The sequence below is a fragment of the Pelecanus crispus genome, chromosome 23, assembly GCF_030463565.1.
Source record: "Pelecanus crispus isolate bPelCri1 chromosome 23, bPelCri1.pri, whole genome shotgun sequence".
Lineage (NCBI taxonomy): Eukaryota > Metazoa > Chordata > Aves > Pelecaniformes > Pelecanidae > Pelecanus > Pelecanus crispus.
The window spans coordinates 1331668-1344074 of NC_134665.1; the positions used below are offsets into that span (position 1 = coordinate 1331668).

General features: G+C 53.8%; 1 pseudogene; it reads left to right on the top strand.

Annotated features, from left to right (window-relative positions):
- The first annotated feature begins 898 nt into the window (after nucleotides 1-898).
- On the top strand, nucleotides 899-1905 carry LOC142595873 (olfactory receptor 14A16-like; annotated as a pseudogene).
- The last annotated feature ends 10502 nt before the right edge of the window (nucleotides 1906-12407 follow it).

A 12407-nucleotide genomic window follows, 5' to 3' on the forward strand; every position in this document is an offset into this window, starting at 1 on the left:
GGGTGCTGCAGTGTGTGCGGCTGGCAGGGATCTCACCCTCTCTTCAGGACGTAAGGAATTGAGGAGAGGTGAGTCTTTCCTTGGGAGGTGCTGCTGGGCTGCAGGCTGCCCTCCCGCAGGGCACAGCTCTCCCATGGCCTCTCTCTGCTGCACAGGAGCCCCATGGAGAAGCCAGCGGGGTGCTAAGGCCCTTGAAATGCTGCTGGGCGGCTGCATGCCGGCAGCTGTAATGAGCCCTCTGCGTCCCTGCTTGGCAGGGCAGAGCTGAGATCCTCCGCAGGTACCAGGAGATGGGCTGAGGGCCTTGGCCGTCTGCCCTTGGAAACTGGATTCCTCTGCTCCCAGCAGTGTCCTGGTTCTTTTGGGGGAAGAGCCGAGGGCAATAGTCCTCCCGCTGAAAGAGCTGCCAGCACAGGGAGCTGAGATCAGGGCTGATGCACAGAGCGGCTGTCCTCACTCGGCACTAAGGGACCCTCCCCTGGCCTCTCAGGACCCACACGGTTTCCCTTGCAGGGCAGCAGGAATGCCAGGGGTTTCTGCAGTAAAAACACTCCTCAGCTGTGGTGGGGCAGCCAGAGCAGAAGAGACAAAACACAATCCCCACAGCTCTGCTCTAAACTTGGGTAAATCGGGAGCGACAATGCTGAAAAGCTCTTTGATGTCATGAGGGGATTTAACTTGAAATCACCCCGTGTTCCTCTTTTCCTACTGCTGTAGGGCAGGACTGAGTCCTGCAGAGCCCACAGCAGAGCCCCTGCTCCCTGGGGCACCCTCAGCCAGCACCAACCAGGGCTCGTGAACAGGACCTGCCAAAGGACCTCCTGAACAAAGAGAGAACCTTTGGGTGGGTTTCTATGAGAAATGGCTTTGATTTTGCTCAGAATTCTCTCTTAACTTGTCACTGTCTTTTCCCTCTTGGACAGTCCCCACGCCCAGAGGCAGCAGATGTCCAACAGCAGCTCCATCACTGAGTTCCTCCTCCTGGCATTCACAGACACACGGCAGCTGCAGCTCCTGCACTTCTGGCTCTTCCTGGGCATCTACCTGGCTGCCCTCCTGGCCAACGGCCTCATCATCACCGCCATAGCCTGCGACCACCACCTCCACACCCCCATGTACTTCTTCCTCCTCAACCTCTCCCTCCTCGACCTGGCCTCCATCTCCACCACTGTCCCCAAAGCCATGGCCAATTCCCTGTGGGGTACCAGGGCCATCTCCTACTTGGGATGTGCTGCACAGGTCTTTTTCTTTCTCTTCTTGGTTGGAACAGAGGTTTCTCTTCTAACCATCATGGCCTACGACCGCTACGTTGCCATCTGCAAACCCCTGCACTACGGGACCCTGCTGGGCAGCAGAGCTTGTGTCCACATGGCAGCAGCTGCCTGGGGCACTGGGTTTCTCTATGCTTTGCTGCACACGGCCAATACATTCTCACTACCCCGATGCCACGGCAATGCTGTGGGCCAGTTCTTCTGTGAAATCCCCCACATCCTCAAGCTCTCCTGCTCACACTCCTACCTCAGGAAAGTTGGCCTTATTGTGGTTAGTGACTGCTTAGGATTGGGATGTTTTGTTTTCATTGTGGTGTCCTATGTGCAGATCTTCAGGGCCGTGCTGAGGATGCCCTCTGAGCAGGGATGACACAAAGCCTTCTCCACGTGCCTCCCTCACCTGGCTGTGGTCTCCCTGTTTCTCTGTACTGGCAGTTTTGCCTACCTGAAGCCCCCCTCCATCTCCTCCCCATCCCTGGACCTGGTGCTGGCAGTTCTGTACTCGGTGGTGCCTCCAGCAGTGAACCCCCTCATCTACAGCATGAGGAACCAGGAGCTCAAGGAGGCCTTTAAGAAAGTGATTTCATGGATGATATTCAACACTGATAAATTTTCCATTGCTGTTCACAAATGATTCTCAGGGTGTAGCATTGCAGGCCTGTCTTTTGCGGGGAGGGGCTGGTGGTGTAGCATTTCTGTTATCATTATCTGTATGGTTCTGAGTGTTTATTAAGTTTCTACAGAAATGTTGGCATTTCTCTTATTCTTACTGAGGAATGAACCTGCTCTGTCTCACCTGGACCTGATAGAAAAGTGTGTGTTTCTGGGGCAGAGCAGACACTCTCCTAGCATCTCTGTAAGAAAATCGGATCTCCCACTGTGGGCCTGGCCTTTGGGTCTGCCCCCACTCAGAGATATCACCCACTTGGTAGTTCCAACCCTGGGTCTCTCCAGATCCTGGTGGCCTCCTCTTCCTCCTCACTAGCCCCACTTGACCAGCAAAGCAGGTACGCCCACACACACACACACATACACACTAGTGATAGCAGGAAACGTAAAAGTGAGACAACTCACGGATTGAAACAAAGATATTTTAATAGGTAAAGCAAAAGCTGTGCACACAAGTAAAGCAAAATGAGGAATTCATTCACTGCCTCCCACCAGCAGGCAGGTATTTAGACATTTAAAGGAAAGCAGGGCTTCATCACTCATAACAGTTACTTGGGAAGACAAATGCCATCACTCCAAACACCCCCGCTTCCTCCTTCTTCCCCCAGCACCTATTGCTGAGCACGATGTCCTGTGGTCTGCAATGTCCCTCTGGTCACTTGCGGTCACCTGTCCCAGATGGGTCCCCTCCCAACTTCTTGTGCACCCCCAGCCAAATCGCTGGCAGGGCAGTGTGAGGAGCAGAAAAGGCCTTGGCGCTGTGCAAGCACTGCTCAGCAATAACAAAAACATCCCTGTTATCAACACTGTTCTCAGCACAAATCCAAAACACAGCCCCATACAAACTGCTATGAAGATAACTCTACCCCAGCTGAAACCAGTACCATAAGCAGGACAGAGCACGGTGATCAGGCACAGGGTTTGGCCATGCCAGCACTGACCAGCCCCTCCCCACGGGCACCTGGCCCCTTCAATCCCCCTCCTGACCCCTCTTCCACGGGCTGCTGCTTCCACCTTGCACCTCCATCCCTCCCTTTCTCTGCCTCACTCTCCTCCCCAGTTCATTGACACCCTCAGATGATACTTTTTCCTCAACAGTCTCAGCTTTTCTCCATTTGTACCCAAATTTGACAGTTTGGGGCCTGCCTCAGCACGGGGCCAATTGGGTTGTTTGCAAAGAAGGGACTTCAAAATCCACCTCCCAGCTACCAGGCCTCTCCTTGCATCGTCCTCTTCTGGCAACAGCAGGAACCTCCCAGCCAACCTCCCACAACCCTTCCCCTTTCCCTGCCTCTCCTCTCCCTTCCCCAGCGCTCTCCTTTCTGCTGGGCAGGCACCAACGTGCTCCCCCATGGGCACTGCAGAGCCCTGCTGGCACAGCTCGAGTGGTGGCAGGGCAGCCATGGACGCCAAGGGCTCCTCAGGAGGGCAGGTGGGCGCGTGAGGAGGTGGAGGTGAGCTCTGTGCAAAGGGGAGGCTGGCGTGCACAGAGCCTTGCCTTGGAGGAAGCCTCATGGTCCCAGCTCTTCAGGGACATGGCAGCTTCAGCCACTGCACAGTCTGCTGGGAGGGCAGCAGGGCTGGGCACAAGCAAGCCAGGAGATTCCTGGAGGGAGTGGAAGACAACATTTTGACACAGGCACTCGATGATGAGCTCACCAGGGCTGGTCTCAGTTACTGACAGCTGGATCTGTCTGGGGGTGTGAAGGATGAGGGCAGCCATGGCTGCAGTGACCATGAGGTGGTGGAGAAGGAGGACAAGTAGCAGAATGACAGTGGCGGAGTGCAGGAGAGCTGATTGCAGTTAGCTGAGGATGTGCTTGGCCTGTCCTGGAGGACACAGGGGCTGTGAGTCCCTCCTGGATCTTAGAATAGAATCATAGAATCATAGAATCGTCTAGGTTGGAAAAGACCTTTAAGATCATCCAGCCCAACCATTAACCTACACTACCAAGCCCACCTAAACCAATCAAGGGTAGACTAGACTAAACCATATCCCGAAGTGCCACATCTACCCGTTTTTTGAACACTTCCAGGGATGGTGACTCCACCACCTCTCTGGGCAGTCTGTTCCAATGCTTGACCACCCTTTCCGTAAAGAAATTTTTCCTAATTTCCAGCCTAAACCTCCCCTGGCGCAGCTTGAGCCCATTTCCTCTTGTCCTATCGCTAGCTACTTGGGAGAAGAGACCAACACCCACCTCACTACTACCTCCTTTCAGGTAGTTGTAGAGGGTGATAAGGTCTCCCCTCAGCCTCCTCTTCTCCAGGCTAAACAACCCCAGTTCCCTCAGCCGCTCCTCATAAGACTTGTTCTCCAGACCCTTCACCAGCCTTGTTGCCTGTCTCTGAACACGCTCCAGCACCTCAATGTCTTTCTTGTATTGAGGGGCCCAAAACGGGACACAGTATTCCAGGTGCGGCCTCACCAGCGCCGAGTACAGGGGGACAATCACCTCCCTGCTCCCGCTGGCCACAGCATTCCTGATACAAGCCAGGATGCTGTTGGCCTTCTTGGCCACCTGGGCACACTGCTGGCTCATGTTCAGCCGGCTATCAACCAACACCCCCAGATCCTTTTCGGCCAGGCAGCTTTCCAGCCACTCTTCCCCAAGCCTGTAGTGTTGCATGGGGTTGTTGTGACTGAAGTGCAGGACCCGGCACTTGGCCTTGTTGAACCTCATACAGTTGGCCACGGCCCATCAATCCAGCCTGTCCAGGTCCCTCTGCAGGGCCATCCTACCCTCCAGCAGATCGACACTCCCACCCAATTTGGTGTCATCTGCAAACTTACTGAGGGCACACTCGATCCCCTCATCCAGATCATTGATAAAGATATTGAACAAGACTGGCCCTAAAACAGAGCCCTGGGGAACACCGCTTGTGACCGGCTGCCAACTGGACTTAACACCATTTACCACAACTCTCTGGGCTCAGCCACCCAACCAGTTCTTTACCCAGCGAAGAGTATGCCTGTCCAAGCCATGAGCTGCCAGCTTCCCGAGGAGGATATTATGTGAGATGGTGTCAAAAGCTTTGCTAAAGTCCAGGTAGATGACATCCACAGCCTTTCCATCATCTACCAGGCGGGTCACCAGGTCATAGAAGGAGATCAGGTTGGTCAAGCAGGACCTGCCTTTTGTGAACCCATGCTGGCTGGGTCTGATCCCCTGGTTGACCTGTACTTGCCTGTGGAGTTCGCTCAAGATGAACCTCTCCATAATCTTCCCCGGCACCGAGGTCAGGCTGACAGGCCTGTAGTTCCCTGGGTCCTCCTTCCGGCCCTTCTTGTAGATGGGTGTCACATTGGCAAGCCTCCAGTCATCAGGGACCTCCCCTGTTAACCAGGACTGCTGATAGATGATGGAGAGTGGCTTGGCAAGCTCCTCCGCCAGCTCCCTCAGTACTCTCGGGTGGATCCCATCCGGCCCCATAGACTTGTGAGCGTCCAGGTGGCGTAGCAGGTCATTAACTGCTTCCTCCTGGACTATGTGGGCTCCATTCTGGTCGCCATCCCTATCCTCTACCTCAGGGGCCTGTGTACCCTGGGGATGACCGGTCTGGCTGTTAAACACAGAGGCAAAGAAGGCGTTAAGTACTTCAGCCTTTTCCTTGTCCTCGGTGACAATGTTCCCCCCCACATCCAGCAAAGAATGGAGATCCTCCTTGGCTCTCCTTTTATTGCTGATGTACTTATAAAAGCATTTTTTATTGTCTTTTACAGCACTGGCCAGATTGAGCTCTAGCTGGGCTTTTGCTTTTCTAATTTTCTCCCTGCAGGACCTAACAAGATCCCTGTACACCTCCTGAGTTGCCCGCCCCTTCTTCCAAAGGCGGTAGACTCTCCTTTTTTCCCTGAGTCCCCGCAAAAGCTCCCTATTCAGCCAGGCCGGTCGATTTCCCCTCCGGTTGGTCTTACGACACACGGGGACAGCCCGCTCCTGCGCCCTTAAGACTTCCTTCTTGAAGAGGGCCCAGCCTTCCTGGACCCCTTTGCCCTTCAGGACTGCCTCCCAAGGGACTTTCCCAACCAGGGTCCTGAAGAGGCCAAAGTCTGCCCTCCGGAAGTCCATGGTAATAGTTTTGCTGCCCCTCCGCTTAGCATCACCCAAAATTGAGAACTTTATCATGTCGTGGTCGCTAAGCCCGAGACGGCCTCCGACCTCGACATTTCCCACAAGCCCTTCTCTGTTGGTAAACAGCAGGTCAAGCGGGGCACCTCCCCTGGTAGGCTCGCTTACCAGCTGCATTAGAAAGTTATCCTCCACACACTCTAGGAACTTCCAAGACTGCTGCCTCTCTGCTGTGTGGTATTTCCAGCAGATGTCCGGCAAGTTGAAGTCCCCCACAAGAACAAGGGCTAGCGATTGTGGGACTTCTGCCAGCCGTTTATAGAATGCCTCATCTACCTCTACATCCTGGTTGGGTGGTCTGTAGCAGACTCCCAACAGGACATCCGCCTTTCCGGCCTTCCCCCTCATCCTTACCCATAAGCATTCCACCTTGTCATCACCACTGTCAAGCTCTATGCAGTCGAAACACTCCCTAACATACAGAGCCACCCCACCGCCTCTCCTTCCCTGCCTATCCCTTCTGAAGAGCTTATAGCCCTCCAGTGCAGCACTCCAGTCATGAGAGTCGTCCCACCATGTTTCCGTGATGGCGACTATGTCATAGCCATCCTGCTGCACAAGGGCCTCCAGCTCCTCCTGTTTGTTGCCCATGCTATGTGCATTGGTGTAGATGCACTTAAGCTGGGCTATCGATTTCGCCCCCAACGTTGTCGTGCTGCCCCTGGGCTCCTCATTAGCGGGCCCGTGTATATCCCCTTCCCCCTTCAAACCTAGTTTAAAGCCTTCTCAATGAGTCCCGCCAACTCATGGGTGAGAATCCTTTTCCCCCTTGGAGACAGCCGATCTCCATCAGCCGCCAGCAGGCCCGGTGCCTTGTAGACCTCCCCATGATCAAAAAACCCAAAATTCCACCGATGGCACCAGCCTCTGAGCCACCAGTTAATCAGGGGAGTTTTCCCATTCCTTTCAGCATTCCTTGCTGCCACTGACGGGACTGAGGAAAACACTACCTGCGCTCCCGATCCTGCGAGCAATCGCCCCAGTGCCCTGAAGTCCCTCTTCATTGCCTTAGGACTTCTCTCTGTAATCTCATCACTACCCACCTGTATAACCAGCAACGGGTAATAATCGGAGGGCCTCACGAGGTCGGGGAGTTTCCTCATAATGTCCCTAACCCGGGCCCCAGGGAGGCAGCAGACTTCCCTGTGGGATGGGTCCGGGCGGCAGATCTTCAGGGACAATGTCCTCAAAGCCCATGAAGAAGGCAGTCAGATGTGCAGGGAGTCGAGCAGGGCCTGGCAAGAGGTCAGCGTGGATGAAGAGGGACCCCCACGACTTAGGAGGTGACCTTGCAGAAGGAAGGTCCGGGAGGCTGGAGGGGGAAGAGGCTGCCCAGGAGGCAGATGGACCCCTGGCCTGTGGGTGCAGGGATGGAGCCAGCAAAGGCCAAGCTCAGCGGTGGCTGGAAATGGCCGTGCATGGGGAGGGCACCCAGAGGGGCTTCTCTGAGTGTGTTGTGAGCACAAGGCAGGCAGCTGAGGGAACCCTGCTCCCCGTGCCCAGTGGGGCAGGGGACGGAGCGACAAAGCCACAGAAATACAGTAATTCCTCAGAGCAAAGATTGTCCCTTGAGAGTGCTGCTAGGAAATGTAGTTTGCTGAGTAACTGGACACACCTATACATTTTTCTATACATTCAGATTTTTCCATGTACTCACATAGAAAGACAGATAGCACAGATTTGATGAGAAGAGTGCAAATTTGGCCATCCAAGAAGACAGCGTTTCACTGAAGCTTTGTACCCTGCTATCCTGCATCAGGCAAGAGTGGTCAACACCTCATCCTATTTCCACCTGTCCTAACTAAACTGACCATGTCTGTAGTCCCCTTGCCAGCAGCCCATCTGCACAGAAACACTTGCAGTTGGTCCTTAGACTTACTTTCCCCTTACCCTTTGATCATTCAGACACCTCTCAACAATCCCATAGCAGCCTTGAGATCCATGGAGTCAAAAGCTTGCCTATCTTTCAGTAGTCTGTCTAATTCCGTCTTTAGACAGCTCTTTAGTTGTCTTTATTTTACCACTTCCCTTCTGTCTCAAACATTTGTGGCATGATTATGCCTTATGAAGGAAGGTGAACCTCATTGGTGGCAGCTTGTAATTGGCATACTGTTGAGGAGTGTGTTTGATTGCAATGGTGAATCTTAGCAGTCTTAATTTGCTTGTTCAAAAATGAGAGCAATCCCCCTTTGCCTTTATGCAGCCAGGTCTCAAAGGCAAGCAGGTGGGAGCTGGCACAAAGGAGCTGTACCATCGAGCTGCAGAGCGCAGAGGAGAAGTCTGATGTAAGGACAAGGGATGCAAGTGCCAGATGGGTGATGAGAGCCATGACGGGCTTGGGGAGGTGAGGAGCAAGGGTGTCCATGCTGTGTCAGAGCTTATGAGACAGCTTCTCCTACCAGCCCTGACCTCCTTAGGAGAGACCCTGGGTCAATAGCACCCCAAGAAGGCTGCTATCCTCTCTTCTCTAAACTGAAACTTAACAAACTACACCCTTTAAAAAGAAATTCATTTTTATTAGAAGTTCTTTGAAATCTTTCTCCAGAAGTGCACTAGGAAACCTCTCTAATGAACTGTACAAGAGTAGAAGACAATTACAGGAAGAGACACAGCTTGTTAGGGCTTGCTTGGTGTTAATGAGTGCTATGGTGTATTCGATCCTGAGTCCTTGATGCTCAGGTACTGAGAGGAGATTGCACAAACCTCTCCAAGACTCAATGTCAAAAGCAAAACCCAAAGTGCCTTGAAGCATTAATGAGTCCCACTGAGGGCCATTACTGACAAAGCCTCCCAAGGGACTCGTTAGAGCAGAGAACTGGAGGCTGTGATTGCAGGGAGGCAAAGGTAATGTGCAGGCAGCTCAGCTGCTGAGAAAGCCCTGGCTTTGTTTGATGAAGCAGAAAGGCCAAGGCCTGACCCCCAGCCCCATGGAAGGCAGATCCTGTCCTTCACACCTTGCTCTGGGCCCTTCCTGGGGCACTGGGCTGTGGGGGGTGTGATGCTGAGTGAAGGCCAACGGTGTGACAGCTCCCAGCCTTCCTGGGGGTGTGCAAGGAGGCCATGAGGCCCCCCCAGTGCCTTAGCACAACATGTCTGCTCATGGGCCTTGGTGGCAGAGATGATTGCCGTACCCAGGGGCACAAAGGCTTGGGTTCTCTTGGTGACTTCCAGCCTTGCCAGCGCTCTTTGCCATCTCTAACACAGGTTGTCCTGCGCTGTGCCACAGCTGCTTCTTTTTCCCTGCAGGCTGTAGGCACCCACCTTGCTTCCCCACCTTGCTCTCACACTGGCATTTCCATGCATTCACTGACGTCTGTCCACCCTCACTCTCTGTTCCTTGAAACACGGAGAGATGGACTGATGTCATACTCCTTCTGGAGGACTTCATGTCCCACAGCACTACCCTCTGAGTGACATTTCTTCCTCCTCATGTCCATTCTCCACCTTCCCAGCTGCACTGTGTGGCAGTGTCTCTCTCTCCTGCTCTTTCCAACCTCCAAGGAAAGCTGCAGCATCTGTGAAACAACCCTTCAAGCAGGCATCCCAACCCATCAGCCTTCTTGTGGCCTTTCACCTCACCACACAGAAGGAACTTCACCATCATCTTCCAAAGCTGCCGCCCTTTCAGCTTCTTGGCTAGACTTGAGCAAGCTGCGTGCCTGCTGCTGTCCCATCATGTCCTCAGGCAGAAGAGACATGACAACCAAAAGAGAAGCCCCCTTCCTGCAGTGAGCCTCAGTCCTTGGGCAGAAGGCATCTCCCAGTCAATGTGCCAACCAGGTGCCTTCTGCTGGCCTGTCAGAGACGCTGGCAGATGTGCGCTTCAAAGCACAGATCCCAGCCGTGAGTCAAGGGCTGACCTATCAGCTGTTTCAGAATGAAGTCCCTTTCCCAGACACAGTCCTGCTGTTGGCCTGTCACCTCCAGAGGCAGAAGTGACCTCACAGCCCCCTTCACAGCCATTGGCTGGATTACGAGCTCCTGAGACACAAGTGACCACATGGTACTGTATCCAGCCATCACCCTCCTTGTGGCTGACTACGTGAGCAGACAACAGTAAGCTTGTTTCACCAAATTGATCTCATAGATTTCCTCCCAATGGTTTGAGTGGAGAAATGTTCCTCAGAGGAACTGCTGTATTTCTGTTGGTGCATTTTATATCTCTACTTCTGACTCTCTCTGGACTGCCATCAGAAAGCTCTCCAAGGAAAAGATTCATTGAATCATAGAATACCTCAGGTTGGAAGAGACCGCTGAACATCACCTTGTCCAGCTGTGCTGCTCAAGGCAGGCTTAAGCAGATGAGATCTCCCAAGGACTCTGCCCTGATTCGCATCACCCACAAAGGAGCTGAAAAGGCTGCATCACATTATGCAGGGAGTTAATAAAGACACTCAAGAGTGTTGGCGCAAGTGCTTGCACTGAGGGATGCCACTAGGAAGTGGCCACCAGGAGGACTCTACCACTGGTGACAGTGGGGCTTGAGGCACCAGTCCAACTCCCACCCATTACATCACGTATTTCTTCTGTCCGGACATCACCAATCTGGCTATAAAGAGGCTGTGGGAAACCTTGGCAACACCCTTGCTAAGGTCCAGGTACAAAACACCCCCTGCTTTCCCCTACCCATCCAGGTTCGGCAATCCCTTTCTTGTCCTACAAGGACCTGGAAATGCCTGCAGGAGTACTTTGCCCATCACCTTCCGAGGGACTGAGCTGAGGGTGACCAGCCTCTAATTCTTGCAATGCTCCTTCTTGCACTTCTGGAAGAAAGGTTTGATGTCTGCCTTTTGCAAGGAGCCCAGCACCTCTCTGATTGCTCTGACACATTGGAGGGCACAATGCAGAAAGGGTGACGTGAGCAGACAGCAGCATTTGCCATGAGCCTGTCCCAGGCGAGTGAGATGAATCTCACTGGCACAGTGGGGTTTCTTCCTGGAGTCACACCCAGGAAGGGCAGGGCCCCCTGAGGTGTCCCCATCGGAGCTGGCCTCCTGCACTCCTCACACACACAGGGCTGCGCAGAGGCACGAGTCCTGCCCTTGCACACGCGCAGGCCCTGCACTGCAGCAGGCATCATGACCCTCTGGCCTCCTGCTGCCACTGCCAGAGGCTGGGAGGCACCTCAGCCCTGCGGTGGGTTGCCCTGCTCTGCACCCATCTGAGATGCCCCACGGCAGGAGGAATGGACACAGGCACCTCGGGTCAAGGGAGCACATCCCAGTGCTGCATTCAGGTGGTTTCCCCGGGGATGTTACTCTCCAGGTGCAGTGACCTGGAGGCACTGCCTGTCCCACTGGCCTTCATGGCACCTCTGGCAATAGCTGATGCCATTTGTGCTCACTCGGGTTCATCTCTCCACATGCACACCATGGGCATGCTTAAGTCTCCTCTGGACAATGCAAACATGGACTTTTGAACTCGTTGTTTGGTGTGCCTGTGTGGAGGGACAAACAAGGTCTCTTTGCTGCAGTGAGAGGCCAGTGCTGGGAAGGGTGGTTGCAAGGGGCTGCTCTGTGACCATTGCCCTGGGGCACCTTGCCCGCGGTGTCCAGCAAACAAGGACACAGAGCAGACCCTGCTCTGCTGGTCCTTCAAGGCGATCCCTGGAGGCCTGGCTGTGCAAGGGACACTGCTGTGTGCCCCCGTCCTGCACACTCACACACTTGAGCTCTTCACTGGTGTTGCCCTCAACACAGCACTTGCTTGAGTGTCTCCTTGAGAGCAACTCTGAAAGCAGAGCTAAGGCTTCAGGCACTGCCCTGAGGAGATCACCTTTCTTTATGGAAACGCTGGTATGGAGGCCAGCTCTGTCACAGAAGTGCCCATGGCCTGTCCCTGCCTGCGGTCACAGCACTACCATGCAGCACGCCTGTGACCAAGCTGCCAGAGCACTCAGGCCTTACAGCAACGCAAGGGATCAGAACCAGAGTGTGCGAGTGGAAAGAGAAGAGCCCTGGAAGAGCAAGGGCTGGTGCTCCCTGGCAGTGCTGCCATGCTGGCACTCCTTTCCCCTCCACCGGTGCACACAGGAACTGTTCCTGCAGCTCCAAATATGCCTTGGAGGAAGGAACCCAGGACAAGAAAATTCACTGAAGTGCACTTTATTGTGTTTAAAGGCCTTGGAGGAAGGAACAGAAGACAAAAAAAGGTGACTGAAGTGTGCTCTACTGCACTGAAACATACAGACAGAGCAGGGCTCCTCATTTACACAGCCACTCAGTCAGAAAAAGAAAGACAGAGAGTGATTTAGAAAGGAGATGACAACATTATCACAAGGAAAAAGCACCACAAAAACAAAAAATACAGGTGACAGGCTGTGCCTGTGATAATT